The sequence below is a fragment of the Oenanthe melanoleuca genome, chromosome 15 (genome assembly GCF_029582105.1).
Source record: "Oenanthe melanoleuca isolate GR-GAL-2019-014 chromosome 15, OMel1.0, whole genome shotgun sequence".
NCBI classification, from domain to species: domain Eukaryota; kingdom Metazoa; phylum Chordata; class Aves; order Passeriformes; family Muscicapidae; genus Oenanthe; species Oenanthe melanoleuca.
In genome coordinates, this window is record NC_079349.1 from 2,287,353 (window position 1) to 2,313,528 (window position 26,176).

A 26,176-nucleotide genomic window follows, 5' to 3' on the forward strand; every position below is an offset into this window, starting at 1 on the left:
AAAATGTTTGTTCACATCTCTAGAAAGCAAATTTTAAAAATTGTAGCCCTTGATGGGTTTAGGCATAATCTGCCTTAACGTGGACTACAACTCGGTGTGACAATGCAGGGACCGGTTACAAAACGGACTGCGAGTGTTTTGGCTTTGCAAGAGGGAAGAAGCGCTGGGACTATGCATCCTGAATGAAAAACAACAGGAAATTAACGAAGGTTTAAAAGGCCACGGTAAATTTCATCGCAGGCTCTTTTTTTTTCTGAGGTTTCTGAATAAAACAATAGCTGAACTTTTTGAGGTTTTTTTCAGAGAGTAAAGTTGGAGGAATCACCAGCGCTGCTCTGGGGCAGGTGAGGGCAGAGCGCGGGCTGGGGCTCGGTAAGCGCCGTTACCCTCCCTGCGGGCAGCGGGCGGGAGAACGAGCCCAGCTCGGGCAGCAAACGGAGGAGGGCGGTACCAGCCCGGGGGATCCCGGCACCATCCGCTCGTTCTCCGCTCGTTCCCCGCACCGCCCGCGCCTTCCCGCACACCGGGGCGGTCCCGCGGCCCCGCGCGCCCCGCCGCGCCCGGCAGGGGGCGCCCTCGCCCCGCCCGCCCGCCCGCCTGAGGGAGCGCGGAGCGGCGCGGGGAAGGAAGTGGCGGCTCCCGGTGCTGCCGGTGCGCGGGGCTCGGCTCGGCTCAGCGGGCAAATCCGCGCGGCCGCCGTGCCACGGCAGTGCCGGCGTGGGGTTCTTCGCTTTCCCTGCTCCCTCCTCCTCCTCCTCCTCCGCAGCTGCGGCGGCCCGCCCGCCTCGCCTTCCCCCCCGCCTCCGCCGTCCCCGCGTCGCGGCAGCGCCGGCGGGCGAGGAGCTGCCCGCGCCCGGCCCGCCCGCGCCGGGGATTATGCCAGCGGTGCGCGGGCATGCCGGCAGGCAGCGACCCGTAGGCAGCGGCAGCCGCCGAGCCGCGGCAGCAGCAGCAGCAGCAGCAGCAGCAGCAGCAGCAGCGGGAGCCGCGGCCGCCGCGCCGGGAGCAGCCGGTGCGTGGCGAGGGGCGCTGAGGGCGGGCGGGGGGCGGCGGGGCGAGCACCAGCACCTGGCGGTCCCCGGGCCGGCCCGGCCGTGCCTCGGCGGGGGCGGGAACCGCGGCGGGCCTGAGGGGAGCTGAGCTGGGGTGGCCGGGCCCGCGGAGGGGCCGGTGCGGCGCGGGGGCCCCTCCCGGGACCGCGGAACGGCCCCCGCGGGCCGCGGCGGGTCCCGGCCGGCACCTGGAGGCTGCCGCGGCCTGAGCGGGGCCGAGGTGTCCGTACTCGCCCGGGATACGGCGGTAAAAGTTCCCCGATGGAGCAGTCGGTGACCGGGAGGGCCCCGCGGCCATGGCAGCGCCCGGCACCGCACGCCAGGGACGCGGGACCGCAGCCCCGCGCTGTCGAGGTCCGGCGGGGACACAGCCGCTGTCGGGCTGTCCCTGCGCTGTTGGGCTGCGGGCGGCAGACGCCGCTCCGTGCCCGCGGGGACAGCCGGGGACGAGCGGACGGACGGACGGACGGAGCACCCTCCGCGCCGGGTCGCGGCAGCCGGAGGTTCGGGGCGGTCACGGCTCAAGGCCGGAGCCAGCCCCCGGGAGAGCTCCGTCCTGGCCTCCTTCCTCGGGTACCGCATCTCCGAGCCTTGAATTTCACCGAACTGGGCTCCGGCAGAGCCCCCGGTGGAGGTTTTGTGGTGCGGTGTGCCAGGAGCCCCTCGGTCGGGGCCTGGCCGTGGGGAGGGGTGAAGGTGCTGCCCGCGGGTGTCTCCCATCCCTGAGGGAGAAAAGGGTGAGACCCACAGCAGCCTCAAAGAATAAATTTGCCGGTGGGTGGTTAGAGCTGAGGGACAGCCCCGAGAGCTTTCGGGGCTCCAGACCCCGCTGTGCCAGGGCACTGCTGGGTGGTGATGGCAGCTGGCCCTGCTCCTTAGGCTGTGCTTTTCCTTGCGGGAGTGGGAGGAAGAGATTATTCCCTTTTAAAAGAGCAGAATGCCCATTCCTTAGCTGGATGATGGGCTGCAAGAGGGGATTCTTTTTGCTGGGCCTGGCAGTCCTTTCTCTTGGCCTCCCCATCCCTTGGCAGAAGGGGTCCTGCCTGGTGTTCCCAAACAACCCTGGGCTCCATCCTGGGGCGTGCTGCTGCCCCACGGCTACAGCGTGAACAGCTCCCGCTTTTTGCCCAGCTGCAGGAGGGTTAAATCCCTTCCTTCACCTCGTCCCCAGCCTCTCCTGCTCCACTGGAGAAGCAGAAGCACAGAGTGCACTGAGGTGCTCGGGCTGGAGAATCATTCAGGGAGCCCCTCAGATCAGCGCCCTGCTCAGTCAGCCACACGAGTCAGTCCTGTCACATTTCATGCTTGAATGCCGCGACTGAGGTGAAGTCTATTTAAACTGTGTATTTAAGCGAAACAAAAACTTTCATTGTATGTTGGTACCTGCTCTAAAGTGAAAGCTTCCATCTTCTCTGTGCTCTGTCCGTCTGGAAGCTGCTAAGTGGGAATTGGATGTCAGGAAGGGTTTTCAGCCTTTGAAGACATAATCTGTGAGTGCTCAGCTCTGAACAGTAGCAGTAGATCAGTCTTTGTGGACATCAGGATGTGAATAGGCAGATGTTTGAGTGCACGTCAGGGTATCAGTGGCTGTAGGACTCTTTATCCCCCGATAGCACCGATTCCTGCTCCGTGCCCACATCTTTTTGCCCGTGCTGTATTTTTAACGCGTGGTTTATTTTTGTCGTGACTGCCTTGTGCTCCCGAGTAACACAAGACGACTGACTGCCTTACAGAGTTCAGCACTGGCTCCTGGCAAGGGGTTCCCCCGCCTTCCCCCCGCTGTCGAATAGGACACTTCTGTTCGCAGCCCTTTTCCCTGTTTTCCTGTGGCACACCTCGTGCCGCCGATGGCTGATGCATCTCGGAGTGCCTGGTTATTCTGACAGGTAACCAGCTCCTTGTTTTGGCCGCGGGCTGCTCGGTAATTGAAACGCCTCTTCGGGATATACAGAGTAAAGGATGGCCAGGCATGAAAGCACGGTTGCAGGCTTGTCCTGGCTTGTTGTTTGTCTCAGGATTGCTGCTTTGTGGCCCTTGCAGCGTGTTCTGGTTGTGGCAGCATCTCTTGAGAGGGGAAGGAATGAGCAGCCGGGGCTGGGAACGCAGCTTGTGCTGCTTTTGATGGAGCAGACTTCTGGTAGGCTGCTGGGCTTCATTAATCATATTTAAGTTTCTGTCACTAACTTTTAATTAAAAGCATAGTTGATACCACTTTAATGAACGTACAGATGTTAGCCATCTTCATGCATAAAAATGCTTTTTAATTCCCCTACTATTCCCTTTATGGCCCTTAGATGCTTTTGTTGCCATCTAAACCGTGTACAGTAGCAGCTGTTTATCTTGTTAATAAAACTTTTTCTTGCATCTGTGTTCGGGAAACAATAATGGTTTGAATAAACAATTCCCTGGTATCCTTTAACAGTATTATTTTAAGAACTTGGCAGAAAGGATCAGAAGTGGTGAATTCCAAGGCTCTTGCTGACCATAGCCCTGAGCCTGATGTAAGTCACCTGAAACTGTTGGTTGTTCTCAGGCTTATGTGAGGTGATGAAGAAAATAAGAAGCCCTCAGTGTATGACTTTTAATTCAGATGAGCTTCACGAGGATCTTTTCCCCAAATGACAACTTCTTATTAAAATATCTTTTCTATTTTGGGTTTGCTGCTGATGGTGTATGTCAATGCTCTGTCGCTTGTTGTGCATCTAACAGCCTGAGCATTTATTGTGATTTACCATCTGGCACGTGGGAGTTTTATCTAACTTCTCATTTTACTTGACAGCAACCAGTTTGGAAAGACCTTGTCCTGATTTTTTTTTCCCCCTAATAGAAATTCTCAAAACTTAAAACTGACAGTGGGGCTAAAAGGTTTTGAATTTAAATAATTACTTTCTTTTTATTCATGAATTGTTAGTGCTTCTGTGAGCTGGCCAAAGAGGGAAGCAGCACATCCTTCAAGTGAGCTAATTTAAAGAAGGTTCCTCCAATTAGTCGTAAGGAGCATTAATCTCCCCTCTGCATTCAAATAAAACTCTTGTCATTCAGTTGCTGTCTTGGCAGCCTGAGTGGAAGGCTTTGGAAAATGGCAAGTGAAAGCTGATGCTCGCTCCTGAGTGCAGTTTGACTCATGCCTTTCATGCATATTCACCATAATGTCCTGTTCCAGGACCAGCCATGTCCCTCGAGACGCATTTCTTCTTTTAAGGTGTTTTTCTTTTAGGCTTCCTCTTACCAGAGACTCAAAGAAGAGGAGAGGCTAGAAACAGGCATCGATGCTTTGCTTTGTTTTTACTTTCTTAGAAGGAAAAAGCAACCCATGGTTTTCTTAACAGCCAATTTCTCTAAATGGTGGAGATGCCTTCTCATTTAATTTTAAAACTGGCTGACGTAGGGTGTGATGCAATTAATATTTCTGTTTATTTCTCTAAATTGGTAAAATATGCCTAAATTTAATTTTGAGCCCGAAAGCATCTTATAAACAAAAATGTGCTGTAGTTTTCAGTGTGAATGGAAATGGAATAATTAATGGGGGAGAGGGAATAAATAAAACACTTTTTATTTATAACTTTATTTCCTGGGTGTTGGAGGAAATCCAAGTGCCACAAGATTGTACTGGGGCAGAGTCTGTCTGAGCTCACCCACGAACTGAAAGGGAATGTGGCTTCTCTAATTGTGGTGCCCATGCCAAGAGTCCTAGGAAAATTTAAATGAACAAAGTAATGGAAGATATTTGGATGTTCTTAATGTAAGAAGAAAACAATCTAGCCTGGGGCTGGCTCAGAACCTGTCACTACAGGGAGTTCTCATCAGCACGATGCCAAGTCAAGAGAGCTCCTGAAGTCAGGCTTGTGCATTTTCCATAGGAAAGAGGGGAGGGTTTGCTGGTTTTAATTTTTTCTTTTAATTAAACTAATACTTCTTAGATGCTCACAGCAAAATGCTTCAGTAAATCCCACTGGAGAATTTAGAAAACAGTGGGAAAAAGGTATCTTGTATTTGGAAGGAGGGAGGGGGAGGTGCAGGGGACCTCCTGAGGGATGGCAGGATCTGGAGACAGAGCTGCTTCCCCTTCCTGCAGCTCTTCCTGAGTGTGTGACACGGGGTGAGGCTTCAGAGGGGAGAAGGAATAGGAGGTTGCTCAGGCAAGTGGAAATAAATAGTTTTTGGGCAACTCTGGGTGCAGGGAAGAAATGGAGTTGGCACAGGGCTAAAAGGTGCCCTGGGGAGCTTGGCCACACCTGGGCTGATCCCGGCAAGGAGGCGCTGGCTTTGCAGGCAGAGGGGAGGGAAAGCAGCGCCTTCGTGCCCCTGTGCCGGGTGGTGGGGAGGGAGAGCAGGACCCCTGGGCTTGGGAAGGGTGGGGACCTGGCAGGGCAGCGGGAGCGGCGGTGCCGGGTCATTGTCCCGGCAGCCCCGGACCTGGCACCGGGCAGGGACATGCCAGCGCCCTGAGTGTGCCCAGGGTGCCACCGAGGGCAGGGACAAGCACACACCTCGGCTCAGGAAGGAGTGCTGATAAAAGCAGGGGCACCCACGCCAGTCTCGGTCTCCCAACAGCAGCACAGGCTGATTTTGGCTTCTCCCTGACCCAGGTAGTGGCTGAGATCTCCAAGTTAGATTTTTTTTTTTTTTTTTTCTGGCTTTAAACAGCCTCCAGAAAATCTTGCTCAGCCAGATTTGAAGACCTACAGCGTCCAGAAGTCTACACCCCTGTGGACCTCAAGTTGTTTTCCTGCAAAAATAACCCGAGCCTGAATACTGAGTACCTTGGATAGCGAGGACTCTGCACAGCTTTTACAGTCCTGGCTTTCTGTGTTTGGACAGCTGAGGTTGGTGAGTTCTGAGATGTGGGCACGAATCTTAAAACTGTCCTTGGCAGGAAAACAGGTGGGATTAGGTGAATTGGAGGGAGTCCTTCGATATGATGAGGAAAAATTATTTGCTGCTTATGGCTTTCTTTAAACAGCTCAGTCTCCCGTCAGAGACCAGATACTGAGATTTCTACTCAGGGGTTTTCTGCCAGTTTCTGTGGTCTCATGATGGTGAGGGGAGGGAACTGAGATCCAGAAAATCCAGTAGTGGAACAGAGGTGGTTTGCTGTGAGCTGGGAGGGCACAGCTGCTGAGGACTTGGAGAACAAAATAGTGAATGAACTGCAGAAAGATTTGTAATTCATCATTGGACAGGGAGGGATTCCTGTAATGGACAGTGAAGCTAACTCTGATTTGTTTGGATTGCTGGCACTTACATAACAATCACGGAGCTTCAGGATACTAATTCAGGCTTAACCCTCGGAGCAGTGACCTGGGAAGGCATTTTAATGGTGTGATAACCAATTTGGAGGGTGGGAGTGTGTAATCACATCAGCACTGAGGTATCTGGGCACTGCAGGGGTGAGGCCACCTTATCTCTGGCTCCAAAGAAGTTTGGTATTTGCATGACTTAACTCTGGATGTGTGGAGGGGCCTTAATTCCATTATGTGCTTTAGAAGGTTATGGGAGGATTTCAGGTTTTTCTAGTACAGCCGTGGTAGACAGTTCAGGTTCAGCTGTGTTTTGTACAGGTATTCATAAGGAGTGGGGTTTGGATCATTTTGTATCTCTTTTCAGATGATTTGGGTTGGCGTCATAGTTATCCATAGCAAAACCTGGAGGGCTGTGGGCATTTCTGAAGGGGTAAAAAACTAATGGGATACCATCAGCCACTACACATTAGGAAGGAGCAGCAAACCAATTTCACATATTTATATGTAAACATGGTGTAATTATGTTTTGTATACATCAGAGGACAATTCAATGGGAATAATTTCACTTGTAATTTGTTTCAAGATCAATACCATAACTTAAATAACCTTCTAAAGCAGAATCACTTTTTCTATGTGGGTGGCTTACCTATTTTAATGTTGCCTTTTTTTTTTAAAGAAGGAAATAGAGATTTTATATTTATCATATCAGATGAAATTGAAATCTAAATATTTACATCTTTTCACTGGATCTGAGGTTGAGCACCAGCTGTAGGCGTTGCCAAGCTGTTTAAGTTGTCTCCTCCACAGAGCAGGTTGATTTCTCCAGGGTGGTGGAGAGATGGAGCCTCCTCCTGTTTCTGGCTCTTATTTTCCAGCCCGTCTGTACATCTGGAAATACTTCCCTCTGTGGGCTCTGTGACCTGGCCTCACGTTCAGAGGCTGCTCCAGCCTAAACATGCTGAATTTAAACATGTGTTGTCTCCACCAGAATGCAGAGTAAACTGCAAGCTGTGAAACTGGAGGGGGAGTCTGGGATATGAGGATGTAAATAACTCAGAGATATTGGGTGGAAAAGAGCAGGAGGGGGAGGAAGGCCTCTCACTTGCTTTTTCTCTGCCATCCCATCTCCTCAGTAACATTTTCTGTGCTCTTCACAAGCAAAGGTGAAAGATCTCTTCTGTCTTAAACAAGGGTAAACCAGGAGCAGATGTAGAAAACATTGCAGGCACAGTTCAGCAGAAGAGACTCTAAAATTCCTGTGGTTTCTGTCTCTGGTTTTGTTTTGCTTTTCTGGTTTCCCTGTTAATTTCTTGAGCAGGCTTGACATGGATCTTTTAGGCTTCTGACCAAGCAAAGTGAACTGCTGGAGAACAAATAGCCTGTTTTGTTCTCCCTCTCTTGTTTTTAAGGATCATTTATCCAGACTCACGGGACTCTTTGTTTGTCTAACCTGTCTCTGGATTGTAAAACACTGTTTGTGTTTTAACTTCAACAAACAGTAAACATCTTCCATCAGATATCCTTAAAAATGTGTTCAGCCTGGGCACAACTGTTTCTATTAGGACCAAAACAATTTAAATACTCTGTTTTGCTTACATTCAATGCCTATAAATAAGTTTTGTTTCAAAAGGGTCACCTTTATCTAGCACACTGCCACTGTGAGAAGAAAGGGCATATTTGGACAAGCCTAGTTAGAGAATTAAACTTTCTGGTTCAGCTTCTCTGTGTTGTCCTGGCTTCCCAGTTTTCATTTATCCTTTTGTTTAGAGCAGGGAGAGATGGTTTGACTTGCCTTGCTAGGGGTAAGCACTTAGGTATCTTCAGGTCAGATTTTCTCCATGTCTGCCAAACATCTGAGAAGAGAGGATGGAGGGGAAAAGAGCCTTCTGTCCTCCTGCCTGTTCTTTCATACAGGTTCCCCAGCAGAAAAAGGAGCTTGACATAAAGTGGAGATTTATTTCAGTGTCTAATGGAGCATCTGTAGCATCAAAGACAGATATGTCAGAGCACTTTCCCCCTCCCTGCTGTGTCTTTTGTTGTCTGAATGTCATTTTGCTGATAGAACTTGTGTTGTATTCCTTGTTATCAAAGTAGAACTGAAAAAAAAAAAAAAAAAAAAAAAAAAGAGGTGATGCTTTGTCTTAAACATTGTTACTGAAATTATGAGCTAAACTGTGGTGAGCGAGGATATTAATTCCTAGTTTAAAGACTGAGTATAATTTGGATTTCAGACCTCTCATTTTTCCTAAATTAAGTTTATGGTAGCAGCAGCCATGAGTGTCAGTTTCTGATTATAAACAGATTTGGAGCCACTAAAAACCTACTTGAAATCAGTTTGACAACTGTTTGAGAACTACCTTTTTAATATTCCCAGCAAGTTCCCTGCTGAGGTCTTTTGCAGCAGCCTTGTAGATCTTGTAGATGTTAGTCGTTCCTGCATATTTTATTTTAACTTGCTCTTAAGCTTCCTAGGAGAATGCACATGGATAAGCTTTTCCAAGCTTTTTAAAAATTCATTTTTACATGGAAACCTGGGCTCAGCAAGATGAGAGTTGAGTGGAAACTGGTTGTGCTGTGCTGGGGGTGCAGCACCTTGGTGCTCAGACCACCTTGCAGGGAGGTGCTTTTTTGCTTTTTTTTTGGTTTTTATTGAGGCTGAATCTCTGGACCTGCTGGGGGGTGGAGTGTGCAGCAAATCCATCACCATGGGACAGAGTGGGATGAGCTGGGGGGTCTGGGGGTGCACAGGCTCAGGTGGGAGGAGGGCAGGGAGATTGGCTGGTGCTGGTTTTTATTCTGCAGCCTGTGACAGCTCTGAACCACCATGCTCAGAAAACCTGAGCAGTTCCTAAGGGAGCATCACCCCAGGCCTGTGCTGCGTGCCCAGGGCTCTGCACTGCAGGGATCAAGGGATATTCCATCTGGAGGTGGGAAAAACAACCCTGGCAGCCTTTGTTTCTTCGAGGCTGGCAGCAGGAGCAGAGTCAGGGACATATTTCCATTTGACTCATCCGTTGTTGAGATGGTGACACCCTTGAGTCACATTAAAAACGAGACCTTGTAGCTGAATTGGCACATCACAGAGCAGGTGTTTGCTGGGGGTTTTGGGGGGTTTGTCCTTGTTAAGAAAATCATTTTCCTGTTTGCTGAGATGGGATGAAATTGATTAATGGTGTTGCTGTTGTCCTGGGCTTAAAATAACAGGAAAACCTGATTCAGGTGGAATGCTGGAAGTTAGCTGTCAAGATAACCTGCTTGAAATAGTTGTAAAGGCCTAAAAAATAAAATAAAATAATCAAAAAGATGAGTGCCCAGTAGCCAGATGGTTGGAAGAGAACACCCCACGATCAATGAGGCAATATGTAAATATTTTCGATCATTACCACAGTACTGCTGTGTTGACATTGAAATTCAGAGTGTTATTCTGTGGAACTCCTCATTGATCAGCAGATGAGCTCTGATAAAACAGAGGATGAAAGCACAATACTGAGCATTATTATGGATTGTGGATTTCATTGACAAGGACAGGCTTCCATCAGGGGCTAGGAATGGATTTCAGACTCTCTTTAAGCACGCTATTGAGCCACTGTGTTCCTTCCTTGGCTGTCAGCTACCAATTAAATGATGTTTTATTTCTTGAGCTGCTTTATTTAAGGTGAAATACTGCATAATTGACTAATTTTTCTGTGCTAATTGCTGCATTTATGTGGGAAGGGGTAAGGTGGAAGCTGACATAGAGTTCTCTGCTTGAAGTATACCTGGCTAGAAATGACTGGAAAAATAACATTAATCAAACAGCTGAATTAAAATATTTTTTTTTTTTTTTCTCCAAAAAGATCTTTCTGCAAGCTGGTTGTAGAGAACCTGTCTGGCTGAGTCACTTAGAAACCTTCATGGGATGATAGCATTCTCATGAATAAAACATGAAATGCCTTTGGCATACACAGGTGCTGAACCCACCTAGAGGCTTTTTCTCCTTTTTTTTTTTTTTCCTTTTTTACAAAAATCGTCTGTTTTACTGCTCTCAGAGGGGAGTCTGAAGCTTGACACTAAATAGACTCTTTTGAAAGCTGCTTTTTAAGATCTGCACACCCCAAAGCAATCCCAGTGCTGAGCAGGGGCTGCTGGTGGTGGTTCCTGGGATCCCAGCCTGGAGGCAGGAGGGAGGTTTGTGAGGGTGATGTGTGTGGGGAACAGATCACCACCGTTGTGTGATATTAAATGTGACTCTTCCTCTTTTACATAGAATGGTGAAAGGTTCCTAAAAATCTTGTAAGGGTGCATGTAGAGTGTAGAGTTTAGGGTTTTTTAAAATATTTTTTCTTGTAGTTGATTAGAGTAATGGGTTGTAGCACTTCCCATCTCGTATAAGGGAATAAAGACATTTAGGAAAGGATTAATGACTTCTAAGGAAGGAGGGAGAGGACTCTTGGCAAACTAAAAGCTCATTATAGCTACAGCAGGATCCAGAGCCCAGGCAGCTTCTGGAAGCATTTTGCTGTTTGTTTTCCCTCCCTTTCCCTTGGGTCTGGCTGCTTACAGAGTGGCCAGGACCTTGTGCTCCTTCGGGAACGTAACCCTGGGGCACTTGGAGGGTCCAGATGCTACAAACATCAGAGAGGGAGAAAAGGTCTCGGTGCCTTTCCAAGCTGCTCGTATTTTCCAGTTAACTGCTGCATTTCTCCTGCATGTTGATTAATTTCCTGGCACGTCCTGGAGCCTGTTCCTCCGATTAGAGTTCTTCACGATTTTGAATTTATTTCCCTGTGGTTTGTTGATTTTCAGCGGCGCACTTATACCCCCTTAGTGCTTTAGGGTGGTTGGTAGGAGAACAGAAACCACCTTTTCTGAGGATAAAGGGCTCTGGAGACTCTCTGTGGTCTGAAACTGATGCTCCCAAACCATGGGCATGTGGTGTTCAACCACAGCTGACACTCGGTAAGGCTTAGAATTTATTCGTGCAGATTGGGCAAGAGCAGGAGGCTGAGCTAGACCAGCTGTGGTGGTCATGAGGAACAGTTGTGCTGCTTCATTTCTCCCTGCAAAACAGTACTGTCAGTACCTCTGCCTTTGCAGAAGCATTTTTATTGCCTGTGCTTGGCAGGGCTCTGTTGCCCGAGGCCAGTGCCTTGTGCTTGGGGCTTTCACCAGGTGTGTTTGTCCAGGTAATGGTGAGGTGGGAGCTCTCCTGTCCCACCTGTATAAAGTGATTTAGTGGTGGCATTGATGGTGCCTCCTGCAAGGACTGGAAAGTGAAGTGCAGCACATCAGTTCAGCAGAGAAGCCTTCAGAAGCCAGCAGAAAGCATCTTACAATTAATTAATCATCCTCCATGGAAAGGTAAATGCCAGTTCTGTTAGTGCAATGTGGTGTTTTCAACATTGGTTCTAAAAACGAGCAGCATGGCACTTCTGCCTCTTTGCAAAAGATATTTACATGTGAATCTGTCTATTAATAGCTGTGGTCTGCTTTCCTGTGCCTCGGGTGCTGCTGAGCTGTCGTGCTGCTCCAGAACCAGACGTGGGGTTTGATTCGGTTCTGGGCTGCTCCAGAAGTGCCCAGAGTCTTCCATGAGGAGATGCTTCCCTGCAAGCCTTTCGAGGAAGGGAGAGAGTTTGTAACGTTCCTCTTTGCAAATCACCCATAATAAAAATGTTGTTGCAGCCTTTTGGGAGCTCTTACATTAACTCACATTTCTGTGTTTTTGTTGCGTTGCTTTTTCCTGGTGGTTTGGACAAATGTGCCCCTTGTTTAACAATGCTGAATCCTCCCACACTTTGGGAGTTTAATTTTAAAGCAAAAGCAGTTTTAACTGTGTACTTGGTCTCCATTTAGCACAAAATGTTTCTGAAATGCAGACAGGGTTAATGATTATAGAAGAGGATGAAAACCTGACAACTTTTAAGTTTAAATTTTGCCTTGGTAATCTGTTCTCACGCCTAAAAATAAGTGAATTAAGAATAGCATCAGTGAGGCCTCTGCAAACTGCAGTGACTTTAAAAAGTGATGACTTGGGAATACAGTCAAGGTGAATTGTTTATAATTATTCCAGAAAACAAGTTTCATAAATGTCATAATGTCCTAGGCTACATTAATTATCTATTACTTTTAATGTTTGCTGCAGAGAAAATGCCAGTGTTTCTGTTTTCCCAGAGGCAATACTTTCAGTTTCTCTTGTACAGAAATGTTTTTGCTTTTAATCGCTTTTGATTGCAGTACCATTAACAAGTGTGCAGAGAACCCAGTTCTTCTGTCTGGAACAATTGCTACAGACTTACTGTCACTGAAAAGAACTTTTGTCATCCTCCCCTAATCTACCACACAGGGAAAAAACCCCACTCCAGAACAAAAAACAATAATGGAGTATGAAGATTGATTTTTCTTAACTGGTTTTCAAACCTGGCTGCCATTCCAGGTTTGCAGGTACCTTTGGGGGCTTTGAGATTGGCCTCACCCAAACTGTGAAACCCTTTGAAGCCCTGTGTCCAGGCCCTTCTGATTCTGAATCTGCTCTCTGCTCAGCTAAACCAGACAGAGAGAGCAGGACACTGTTCTGACTCAATTTTTTACAATTTATTTACCAAAGTGTGGGTTGTAGTGGATGGTTCTTTTGGGAGGATGGTATCTGGCATATCCAGCACCTAGAGAGACTTGTCTTGCTTGTGGAAAATGGGGAAGAATGGGTATGGACAAATCCCAATGTGCTTGATTAAAGAATTATTCTATAACCTGTAAAAATTGGTAAGGCTCAATCAGACTGGACGTGTCTGGAGTTAAAAACTACACAGCTATAATGAATCCTTTTAAAAGAGAAAGGTAATGTGAGGATTCTTATTTACTTGCAAATCATAATGGTAGAATGGCTAAAAGGACTAATGAAATACTTGCTTTCATAAGCAGGCATTTAAAATTCAAAGGCAAACCAAGATTAAAATATTATATTTAAATATATTTCCATCATACAAATCTGAATAGCTGCATTAGAGAGAAAGTCCTTTGGTCTTTGGATCATCGTATTGTGTTTAACAGTAGGAGGTGAAACATTTTACTTTTTTTTTTATGAAAAGAATTTTTGCTTAAATCATTCCTTAAGAATTTAGTGGGTTAATTCTGCCCCAAAGTGCACACACAAAATACTGGCACAGGTATCAAATCATTAAATATTTTTTCTGTAGTTATGAAGAGGATGTAATTTTAAAAATAGCAGTGATTTTCAGTGTTAATTTTGTTGTGAGCCTGAAGAATTAATTTTATTTATCTTCTGGTGTTGACTGTATTAATGTTGGCAGCAAGATCAATAGTCAATGAAAGAAAAGAAAGCTAAGATTCAGTTTCAGATAATTTATGATTGGATCCTAAACCACAGGGCCACAGACTGGACCTGTGGTTTCCAGTTATGACAGATCCAATCTAAAAGTTGCATCATGGAAGCTTTTGAGATATGTTAAGAAATTTGATGTCCACGATTTTTAACAATATTATTATTATTATTATTATTATTATTATTATTATTATTATTATTATTATTATTATTATTATTATTATTATTATTTGTTGCCACCCAGCCTGGGAAAGCAGAAGTGGCATTTGGGCTCTGTGTGCTTGGCTCAGCTGTGAATCAGCAAATGACGTTAATAAGCATTTGAGGACTAAATATATTTTTAAGCTGTCTGGCTGCTTGCTCTTGGTGAGATTTCTGAGATTAATGGTCCTGAAATGTTACTCGCGTTTGCTCTTCCTCCAGGATGAATCTGACCTGTGCAAGCACTATTATATTTTTTAAATTGCTGTGCAAGAAGTTACAAGAGTGAAGATCAGTTACTTACTGGTTTTTTTTTAAGCTGTTGGCAAGACATAAATTTATGTTAACTGAAGCAGTGTTTGCAGCTAAAGGTATTGATGGTTTTTCCAAGCATTTTAGGTTCTTTAGGGGAGGGAACAGGGTGTATTGACGTTTTATGTATTTTTTGTGTAACACTTTGGTAGCAGGTACTGGTGTTGAGACTTCGATCCAAGTCCCAGTGAAGGAGATTTGCTTTTATTTGTGTGATTGTGGACCCAGATTTGTGTGTTCCTGGATGCTGGGAAAGACAACTGTGCCCTTTGTGACCTGAAGGGGAGAGGGATATTTCTGCTGATGGGGAGTTCAGTGAGATAGAGGCAATTTCAATGTGAGCATATGGGTTTTGGGGATCCACAGGTGACCTGTGGGATGTACCCCAACGTTCCCTGCTCCATCATCCCATTAGACCAGTGCTGAGAGAGCCCTGGCTCTGCTCTGGCTGCTGCTTGGAGGGCCGACAAACAAGGATAAACCAAGACATTGAAGACCTAAAGGAGCCTGAATATACTTGGGGAATGAAGAGCACATGTGTATGCCCTAAAGTGCAACCCAGCTGCTTTAAAAGCAGCATTAAAACCGTTTGCAGTGGCTGGAGGTAAAGATGAGATGCCTGAAGGAATCTCTTAGAAAGGCATTGGGGCTGCTTGGAACTCGCTCTGCAGGCAGCGTTACAGGTTCCCTCTGCCCTCAGCCCTCCTGACACAATCAGCCCTGGGGAGAGCAGGTGGCTGCAGTGGGAGTGGAAACAGGGTGCCTGGGCTTTCCCGACCTGGATTTGCCCTCCTGGGTGCTGCTGGTTCACCAGCCCTGCCTTTGTTCCCTGCGGGAGCTGCTGTCTCCTTGCTCCTCCAGGTGTGGAAGGATTTGTGGGGATTACAAGGGCAGCTCCAGCTCTGCTTCCACCCTCAAATGTGGGATCCTGCCTGGGCTCTGGGGCCTCCCTGGAAGAATCTGTGGTGTGCTGGGTTTGTCTGTGGTGATGTCTCCTCCGTGGAAGTCACTGAGCTCTCAGATTAGAAGGGAAATATTGGAGAAGTGCTGTACAGAGGGCACGTGAGAGTGGTCAGTGCAACGCGTGTGTTTTTCTTCTCTCTTTTTTTTCCTTCTTAATTTCCATGAGTTGGAGATGACGATGACTCATGGTTTGGAACACACTTTAAATCCCTGAGGTGCTCATTGCCGCCTACTATCACGTATTGAATTTCTGACATACCGGAGGGATGTCTGCAGAGAAACTCTGATGTGCAATTATAAAATGTTGTAGCTTTATGTTGTTTGCATAGAAGCCATTAGCATGGTGTAACTGGAAAAATAATGCAGCTTTATTCTTGCTCTTGATTTCCCATGGGTATGGCAGTTCAGCAACTGTGTTCTGTCTTTTTCTAGGATGTTGACACATGTGGACCAACAGTGACATCCTTTTTCAGCAATGCTGTCTCTGCTCCCTCCTGCATTCAGAAGCATCTAGAGAAATTTTTTGCAGAAGGTAGGTTCTGACATTTCAGCTGGATGGCTGTTCTTTTTCTTCTGGGTTAGTAAAAACAATTTGGATGTTACTAGGGAGAATGGTAATTTATCTGAGGGATACTAACTCACTGCTGGTGAGAGGGGATTAACCTTAGCTTGGGTTCCACTTGAATAAATGCTTGAGGAAACGTGGTAAATTGGAGGCTGGAGAGTGGCTGCAGGAGCTCTTTTGAGAAGGGCTTGGCAGTCACAGGACATGGTTGGATTAAATTGCACAGATGTGTCCATTGGTAATAAACTTCTTTTGAAAGAAAGCTCATGCTCCTTGCCTTTTTCTGCTTAGTCAGCATCCTTTTCTGCTTAAAATCTTTCAAATAAATGAATTAAAAGGGAGAAGCGCTGCACGTGATGTGCAATTAATATAAATTTTAATTTAAATCTTGGTGAGCTTTTTTTCTTGAAAAAAATCTTAACCTTGTTGATTTTATTTGTATTGAAATAAATAGTAGTACAGCTTCATTTACTACCATCACATTGTAGTTTCACTGTGTGTGCCCAGCTCCATCCAAACCTCTTGTGTGAATTCTAGAAATGTGTCTTCATAGTGTGAACTCTCACTACAAAATTAGTGGCTGGAGTTTTTTGGTAGACAGGGTGTCAGCCTTTAGCCTGACTGTGCAGTTCTGCATCTTCTTATTTTCCTCCAGTACATTGCTCAGCACTTAAGTGATTTTTCCTTAATCAGAAATGGTCTTTTTGACTCCATCAAATGTTTCTTTGGGGTGATACTAAAGCTTAACAATTGTCAGGTTTTGCTTCAAGAACAACGAATTGCTGGGAAGAAGAGAAAGAATAAATGAGTTTGGATCCGAGACTGTTCACTTACCAAACTGAAATACGTTTTCAGTCTCCTTGGGCTTATACCTTGGGGTCACAGCAGTTACACTGAGATTGCAGTGACACCAACTCTGTATTTGCATGTAATAGCTTTATCAGAAATTGTTGAAAACTAGGGGTGATTTGAATACCTTAATTGTCTCCTGTCAGGAAATTGGCTCCCAGTGAATTCATTGCCATTCTCCAGGTCGATTTCCTTCCTGAAGCTTCTCTTTGGGATTAGCAGAGCCCAGTGCCAGGCTGCTCACAGTGCTGTGTTTTGTCCCTCTGTGGAATACCTGACTTCCTCAGGAGAGAGCCCAGCAACTCCTGCCTGCCCACTGCAGCTCCAGAGGAGCTGTGGCCAGGTCTCTCTGGGATCAAAAGCTGCCAGTAGCAGCTTTAGCAGAGGAGTTTATGCTCAGAGAGGCATTAATTGCCATGTGAGTTTGTGCTGCTGTGCTGAGGGGAACATCTGTATCCCAAGAGCTTTGCCTCCTGTTTTAGGTCACACACTCCCCCACAGGCTATTGTAGAGGGAGCATTTTTCTCTGAATTAGCAGTAACAGCAGAGAAGAAATGCAATCCTTGGCAAGGCTTAGGGTTTGCTTTGCCCCAAGGCTGAGGCTTCACTCATTTTGCTTGCCTGAAGGATTTTACAGGGCTGATGAGGTGCCCAAGTGGTCATTAATTCTCTGGGTAGGTGAGGGGAAATTGCCTCCAGAATGGTGTTCACAGGAAAATGAATCCCTGCTCTTGCGTCACCAGAGAGGAGTAACGTCTGTGAGTTGGCAGGTAGGGAATGCAGGGTGAGAAATGGGTTTTAAACCTTGTCAGGGAATGCAGTGCTCATGGAGACAAAAAGCTCAACCACCATGCCCAGGAAAATGCTGTAGACACCAGGTAATTTCCCCCTCTGTTCTGCCAGCATCACTGCACAGCCCTTTGTTTTTCCAAACCTGGAGGCTTTCAATCCAAATTGCTGGACAGAATGAAAGTGCTGGGAGAATGCTCCTCTGCAAGTCATCCTTGTGAGTATTTTGCATAGAACTGTTTCAAAATCTAGGAAAGTGTCCTCAATCCCTGCTGTGAGCAGAGCCCCAGGGACGTGTGTGCAGACGTGAGCTGTGTGTGCCGGTGATGTTGGGAGGTGTGGGACCTGGGCAGGGAGCCAGGGGCAGTGCAGTGTGATGAGGAGATGGAGGGTGCTGTTATGGGATGGGGAGGGAGCTGCTGCTCTGTCCCTCAGCATCCTCACTTCCAGCTGTCCCAGGGCCTTTTTGTGCTTCCACTGCTCCTGCAGCTTGGATGAGGCGAGTGTTTTCTGTCTGTAAGAGGAGGCAGAGGCTGACATTGGGCAGGAGGATAATAAGTGGGGAAGGTAGATGAGGTTGAATCCAAGGATGCTTGAGGAGATGTGAGGCAGGCTGGGGACACAGCCATGTGCACTGGGAAAGTGATGTCCCCTCTAAGCAATTTGTAACACCACTGAAAGAATGTGTTGTGTCCTGTCAAAAGGAAGCTCAGCTTTGCTTTACAGTTGCCTCCTTCTAATGTCCTTCCAGCACTCTCTGCCTTGCCTGCAGCACCTGTCCCTGTGCCTGTGCCATGCTGGGCTGTGATTTTCCACCCCTAGCTGTGTGGTGTGACCAGCATTTCTCCTTCCAGAGCTTTATGTCCCTTTATATGGACACAAATTTGGTTTGAACCTTATTTTTCTGCACCTTGTACTTACCAGGCAGGGCTTAGTGTGGGACCCATGACATGAGAATTGAACCCCTTTTAAGAAGTGAGTTTGTGGAAACCAAATAATTGTGGAGAAATCTGTCTTTGTGCAGGATCCTTCATCAGCTGGCTTGAAAAAGTCACTGTGAAGGGTTAGGTCAAGAGGATAACTCTCCAGGGAGCTGGGTGATGGCTGCTTTTGTACTGGCAAGGAGAGGAACCCTGTTTGGCAGCGTAATGGAGCAGCACAGTGACATTCCCCTGTCCCAGTGTGTAAAGGTTGTGGCACTTGTTACTGTGCCAGGCAGGGAGAAGAGGAGCTGCTGAGAAGTGAGGAAAGGGGATCTGGTAAAGGTGGGAGAGAGTTACAGGTAAACTCAATTAGACCTGACAGGACACAGATGTTTGGAAAGGTACAGAAGGATCCCTGTTCAAAAAGAAGAGATCTACAGAGTGTCCTGTACAATCTGGCACTATGAAATTTTTCATGGAAACAGTGGTGAGTTTTCCTTCTTTTACAATAGAAACACAAGACATGAGGAACTGTTTGGACATACGACTTTAACTGGGAGGAAGGGGCTGTGATGCTGCTGTGGTTGTAACCACAAACTAACTGACAGTTTCCTGCTGCAAGTAACTTTCTATAGATCTAAACCTCTTTCATTTGTGTTTGTTTTTCTATGTTGTTTAAATGTCTGAGGAAGATTCTGTTGCTGCTAGGCTTCTATTTTTTGACAAAGTCTTTGTTATAATTTTGGGGGATGGTGGCATGAAGAGAGATCATTACAGCATTGATAGAAACTTAGGTGGAGTCCAAAAAGTTTCTGTATTTTACAATCTGGTTTAATGTAGAAGGGAAGCAGTAATACCATTAAATGTGTGTCAGACTAGTTTTGCAGTTACATTTGCATGTACAAAATTCTGTTTATTTCTGAGGAGAAAAGATGTCATCATATGAACCTGCCTGTGTGGCTGAGATGCTTCATCTGGTATTTCCATGGCATCATTAGTGGCTTCTAATTCTTCTGCCTCCTTCCCACCCTTCTCCCCTGCGATGTGTTAAATATCACAGCTGCAAAAATGAGGGCACGTTTTTTCCCTGCTGTTCCCATTCCAGCTGGAAAACTTGGACAGAACCTTCCCTAGTGGTTTGTGATACTGTAAATAAAGGCTTGGGAGGTCACACGTTTTCCATCTCAAGTTATTTTGATTCCAGTGCTGGAATGGGAGAGGAGGAGGGAGGAGAGGAATAAAAATAAAAACAAAAACAAAACCTCAAACTGTTGTAGCTTATTGTGGGAAAAAGAGCTCATTAATGCAAAAGGGAAGCAATTGAAAAAAATGCCTTTGCAGAGAGGACTTAGTCTTTGACTGAAGCTTTGACTTGGATAATTAGGGTCAAAGATTTCAAAGGAATCTTCTATAAAGCTTAGAAATAAAAGTTATCTACAAAGCAGAGGCCCTGAACACCAGCTCCTGTGATCTGGGGCTGTTGCTGGGCAGTTGCTGTCTGCCTTAAAAGGTGCATCAGCCTGACTCTGTAGGCATGTGGGTGAGTAATTTTACCTGTGTCCGTCTGAATATGGTTACTCACACTCTTAAATGTCAGTTAAGTGGCCTTTAAGTGTGGAGTTGAGAAATTGTAGTTGTAGGTCTCACTGGCTGTGGTCAGAGGCAGAGTCGCGTTTGCAGCCTGGGCAGTACCTCAGTGGGGGGTGGGAAGCCTGTTTGCACATTTTCTCAAGATGAATGGTGCAGTTCAGCCTTCTGAAAATCTCCACAGAATCATGGCTGTTACTGCTGCTGTTCACAGCTGGTGTCCCACACCTGCAGGCTCGGGCTCCTCAGCTGTGTCCCTTCTCATGTTGGTGTTTGAGGCTTTGCATACTCACAGAGAACTCTGTGTGGGCTTTACTGTATCATATTTTTTTTTCTCTTTTGATATTTGTATAATCGTGTTTTGCATTTACTAAGAAATGAACTCAGGACAAGGTCTACTGGGCTTTACTACTTGGTGATGATGTGCTGGGTGTGATGAATATTGGCTTAAGAGGACACACTAACATTTACTGGCAACTGTGTCGCTCACTTTTGTGGAGTTCTGAAGAGACCTTTTCCTGGTAATGATTTTTTCTGTTGGCTTTTTTATCAAAACAGGATGCAAAATGTGAATATAATTTGTCACTGCAGAACTCACATTGTACCTTGACACTAGAGAAGTATTTCTTTTTCCATAAACTGTTATATTTATAATGTACAGCAGGAACAAAAGAGGAACATTCCACATCTAGATGTTAATCTCTGCACCGGGTAGTCTTTTGATTCAATAACTTTTCTTCCTTGATCTTCTTTTGTCGGTTTTTTTTTTCTTTAATAGGCACAGGACATATGGACATAAAAAATAATGGCCCAATTTCACCCCTGCTGTAGCTCATTGACGTCATTAAAGCTACAGCAGGGATGACTTGGCCCAGATTCTTTAAAAATAAGACCTGATGAACAACCCCTCCTGGAAAAGCTCTGTGGAGAAGGTTGTCCTGAGCACAGCATAGAGCAGATGTGAAGCAACTCACCCTGACATTCCCCTTGATGCTGTTCCAATGAGATGCTGAGCCCTTCCTGGAGGGGACAGAAGGCTGCAGATGTGTTCCAGATATGCTTTTACCATGTCATAATAGTGGGATGGAAAAGGGCAATTAATGAAGTGAGAGAAGGGCACTTAAGGCAGAGACAGGTCTGGGTGGAGACCTCACTTAGTTGGAAGTTGTGGGAGCTGTCTGTGCCAGAGGACTGGGCTTGGCACATGGTGAGGCAGAAGATGGAAATATAGAATTATCTGTGAAAAACTGTTGCCCTGAGTAGGTAGTTAGGAAGGTGGTTTGAGTGTGTTTTGTATTTTTGTTCTTTTTGCTTGAATCCTCTGTGACATCTGGGTATTGCCACACAAAGATCAGCCATCTGAATGTGGCAGTTTCTGGCATAAAGGAGCACTGCAAGGTTCAGTATCTCAAGGTAGGTCCAAGGTCCACCTGCTTTTTCAGGGCACATTTCCCTCCTTATAACTGGGCATAGAAATAAAAATTCTAGGTAATGTAGATCAAAAAAGGCAACATGGATCATGGCGAAAATAGTAGGTATGACCTTAAGTGCTGAGTCTGAATTAAGCTGAAAAACGTGTTTTCAGATCTGAACACACTGAAAACAGAAAGGTGAAAATGTGAAAGGCTCTCAAGAGCTGTTGACTACTTTCTGTTTATTAAAATACTGGTGGCAGTTCATAGATGGTGACTCCTAAAATCTTCACTCTAACGTACAAAGTGAGTGTTTTGCTCACTGTTATTTATAACTGCAGGAGAAAACCCCCTTTAGAGTGGTCAGAGTTCCAAAGCTGTATCTGAGGTAGGTGAATGCCTGATCACTTTTTGTACAGCCAGTATTCATTGCCCAGGGTATCTTTAATTTAACTGAATCCTTGGTGGTTATAACTGTGTCTGGCCAAGACAGGTTCTCTTGCAGTGAGTCCAAGAAATCAGATAGTTCTTTTTCCGATGCCAGACTCTTCTGGTCCACTGAATATAACTGCAAGAACACATAGTTCCCATGGAGGAAAATGCTTACTGTGTTTTTGGTGACAGCTGAAGCTAACTTGGGGGAGGGCAAGATGGAGCAAATGGCACTTGTCTGCTTATGAGAGCATGTTCGTTTTAAGGGAATTTGAGTTGGAAAGTTTTTTGCAGTGAAAAGCCAGAATAGTGTCAAAGTGACATTGACTAGTATAAATAGTGAAGGGAGAATTAAATCTTTAAAATATATTCAGTCCTTTGATTAGTCATCCAAAACTCAGCTGGTAAGACAGGGTTTAACCTGATAAATGTCCTTCTAACAGTGGAAAAAGTCAGAAAACCCAAGAATTTAATTCATGGTATCCAGAGAAGCCATGCAACAGCTGGTAGCAGACTGCTAAGGAGGTATATTAATCTTAGAGGAAACAGGGGAAAAAGGTAACTGAAAACTCTGCAGCCTTAAGGACTTTTGGATGTAAAAGATATTTGATGTAGTGCAGATAAAGGTGATTAGCTTATTTTATTGCATAGAATAACCTTGTCTGGTTAAACCATCTTGCTTTGAGGTTCTCTTTCCTTGTATTGTCTTCATCCATTTCAAGCTCCCCTATGTCATTGTGGGTGGACCTGCTTAGGATCTAACCCTGCTTTTACTGAATTAAAAGCAAAATTTGATGGGCATGAAAAGAACCTGCCCTGGGACTGGAAATGAAGCCCCACCATCTCTCTCTAACCAGACTGATGAGCAGCATGGATTGAATATTTATGCCAGATCTAATAAAACCCTGGTGATTGCAGAGAACAGTTGAAGAGAGGATTTTACCTGAGTAAAAGAATGTATGAAAATTGTAAATTGCACATCTTTGTGAGTGACTTATAGCAGTTAATTTTCCAGAGCCAAGGCTACATTGTCATGAGTTTTAGCAGAGCAGAGAAATGATTAATTTCTGGGGTATACAGAGATCTTTCTCAATAATCAGAAGTGTGTCATCTGGTTGAAGATACAATTTTTCAGGAAGGAGGGGAGCTGTAAATGGGCAGCAGCTCGTTGTTATGGATGCAGTCAGACAGAGCACACGCATCCCTGTGCAGCAAGCCCGGCTCCCTCTCTGTGGCACTCAGGCAGTGCTGGGAAATGAGGAGCTCCAGCCAAGTCTGGTTTCCTGGCCTCTGGAACGTCAGCACGTGGATGTCACACTGCACACACATCCCCAGGCTCTAGGAGGTTATCAGGGAGATAGCCTGGCTGAACCCCAGCTGCTTGTGATGGTATCTCAGCTTCACAGCCTTGAGTGGGAACTCCAGGAAATTCCAGCTCCTGAGGCAGCGTGTTCTGTGCAGGGGCTGTGAGAGGGAGAAGGGTTCACCAGCACATGCACTGACAGACTCATGTACCTTTTGTTGATGAAGAGTTACCAGTTGAAATCAAGATGCAGATTCGGAGTGCTCTGAGTACCTAAAGAAAATCCTTTGGTTCCTGCATCATCCCAGCAGTTTATTAAAAAACTAGAAAGAAAAAGAGGGGGAGGCAAATACCATCTGTATTTATTCAGATTAAAAAGGAATGTGGGGATGGAGCTGTAGGGCAAAGGGGAACTGTTCAGTGCTGAAGCAGAACTTTCAATTTATTTGATGGGAAATTTTAATCTATTCTGGATGATTTAACTGTTAAGCTCTAGACTCACTTCAGCTCATCACCTGCTAAGTGCTTGGGTTCCACTGGGTACTCTCAAGTCCTGTAGGGACCCATGAGGTTCAGCTCTATTCCTAAGAGCTCACAGAGGATAGGAAAGAGTGAGGTAAAGGAAACTTTTTAAGAACACTGTTTGTGTTTATAAAAGAACAAAGAAAATAACCTTGAAATTAATTTGAGTTATCCCCTTGATCAATGACTCTAGTTTGTCTAATTCTTTTGTATATATAGCTAGAATGCAGCCTACCAATAAAAGTTCTTTTCGTTTCTTACTATTTTGAGGTTTATTTTGATGGATTATGTTTCTAGGTAACAGTTGAAGGTTATTTCTGGGAAATGCTGCCAGAATGTTTATTAACATGTGACTAGACCCAGGTAGAGTCCCTTGAGAAAATCTGGCTCTTCTGTGCACTCTCAGCAAGGGGCAGTGACTGTGCTGGAGGGTGAGAGTCCTCCCAGTTCCCTGCCCACGCTGGGCCTGGAAATAACTCTGTCAATAGTAGAAATGTCACAGCAGGAATGACTCGCTGGATGTGCCCCATTTCATTTATCTAAATGAGCTGTGATCCTGGATTTAATGTGCTGTTTCATAGTTAAGATAAGAGTCACATGAATTAGATTATTGTTGGGGAAAAAAATAGAGGGGTGCTGATATAAATACTTCTGTGGGAAGACTGGAGAGCATTAACAAGTCTTTTTACTTTTATGAACAGCAGTGGTCAAAGCAGTTTCCTGCAAGAGATGTTTTCCACATGATAGGAACTCCACTCATTAAAAAAGCATGAATCGGATTAAGAAGTGTAGGGTTATTTTAATTTGCCTTTGAGTCTTCAGATGTCAGTGCAAGCTTTAATCAGCAGCTGTGCCAGTGAAGACCTACCAGGAAAAGGGAGGATTTGGGCAGAGATGCTCCTGACTGAGTGGTTCTGGGTCTCACCTGCACCCTGAAGGGCCCAGCCAGCAGCTACTCAGTTCCCCAGGACTGCATGAACACTCATGACCCTTTTGTGTTTGTCAGCAACAGCCAAAGGTGTCCCTGTGGTTTGGGGAGCTGAGGAAGTGTTCAGCAGAGGGGCAGTTGTGTGGACAGTGGGGTGGGTACCCAAGAGCACTCCTGCCTCAGTGTGAGACTCCTGGCTAAGAACATGTGGCAGAGATAGTGCAAGTCTTGGGACATCAACAGCTGGCAGCTCACTGCCTCCTGGGCGGTTGTCTGATGCCTTTCTTTCAGGTGGACTTCAAAATACTATTTCTGCTTCCTTCTGGGAGATTTCTCTGCATGTGAAGCAAACTCCTTGAGCCCTTTGTCTTTAGTTTCACATCACTCTTGTGGCCTGTGGTGCCCATTGCTGTGAGCACCTGGCTGGAGTTCAGTGGGAGGTACAGCAATGACAAATGTTAACAGCTCCAATTCTTGTTTCCATGTATGCTTAATAAGCTAAAGGTCAGAGGCAGTGATGAGCAGTTCTCTCCTTCCCTGTGTTCTCAGGGCACAGATGCTCAGTTTTGGCCCTGTACCAGTGATTTTGTCATACGGAGTCAGAAGCAGGAGGGCACATAGGGTGTCCCTTCTCAAAGTCATCGTAGGTACAGCAGTGCTGAATTTCCAATAACCCTGAGTCAAAAACTGTGACTTTGCTGGAGGCATTCTTAATGCTCATGTCTGGGTGGATGTCTGTGTTGTGCAGGTCATGGTCAGGGAAAGGGCATATTCCCTGGACAGGGTGGCAGGAAGTTCAGGAGGTGGGACAGCAGGAAGCAGCTTTGTGATCCTGAGCTCCTGTTGGTAGAAAAGCTGCCCTGTTTCTTCTCTGGCTCTGTGCTGGCAAAGCTTGTGTTTAATTTTGTGGGATGTTCAGGGCAGTACCTGCCATCTCTCTAGACAGCTGTACTTACTCCTCTTCTTATCACCATGGCTGTTCACTGGTGATAAAGGAGAAGCAGAAGAGGAACCAGGATCCTGATGCTTGGGAACAGGGCAACACTTTAATTTGAATTTGTCTCTTGCAGAAGAGAGAGTTGAGGGAAAGTGTCAATTCTCCATCTCCTTCCACCCATGCCATCACACACACCCTGATTGTTCCACTTACCAGCTTTCCTTACCTGTGGAATCTGCCTCTTTCCTGTATCAATGCCTGGCATCAAAGTGGAGCTTGGGGGAGTGCAGGGTGCCTGCTGCTTTTGCTGAGGTGTTTCCTGGTCTATTCCTAGTCACCCCTGACCTATGGGGTGCTGCTTCCTGATGTCAAAGCAGAGGAGAAACTCTGGCCAGGGGCTAAACTACACTGAGCTTTTAGAGATTAAGTTGATTGCAGATGTCTCATCAATAATTCTTTCTGTATTAGTAAATAAATGCCTGCAATAGTTGCATTATTATAGTTCATGGAAGCTTTCAGAAAGAAAAATATCCTGAATGAGCCATTTCTGCAGTCTCAGCCAGCTTATAAAGACTGGTGTCATGAATTGAATTTTGGCTTTTCCTCTGGAATGGAGCCTGTGCTCTTTGCTTGAGTGTCTGGTTGATGTAGGTGAAAGAGAATAGGAGGAGAAAAAGTCTTCAGAGCTGCCTGCATGGCTTCTGTGGCCATCAAGTTACTGGGAAGAGTGGGCAGCCTTTCTGTGGGGCTGCCTTATTCTTGGGTCTTTGGGGATATGAGGCTTTCCCCACTGAAGCCCGTGTCGTGGTTCTTGGTTCTTGGTACAGACCTGGCTGC

General features: G+C 45.9%; 1 protein-coding gene across 7 annotated transcripts in view; it reads left to right on the forward strand.

The window, feature by feature from the left end:
- The first annotated feature begins 514 nt into the window (after positions 1 to 514).
- Positions 515 to 26,176, forward strand: part of PITPNM2 (phosphatidylinositol transfer protein membrane associated 2) — a 123,663-nt gene continuing 98,001 nt past the window's right edge. For 5 of the 7 annotated variants that reach the window (XM_056503869.1, XM_056503874.1, XM_056503873.1 and 2 more), the window contains exons 1-2: positions 515 to 1,012; positions 15,525 to 15,624. The gene's annotated coding sequence lies outside the window, so the exon portion shown is untranslated. Of the gene's footprint in view, positions 1,013 to 5,685; positions 5,883 to 11,440; positions 11,636 to 15,524; positions 15,625 to 26,176 lie in introns of those variants that run through there. The other 2 variants (XM_056503872.1, XM_056503870.1) reach the window with 2 other exon arrangements.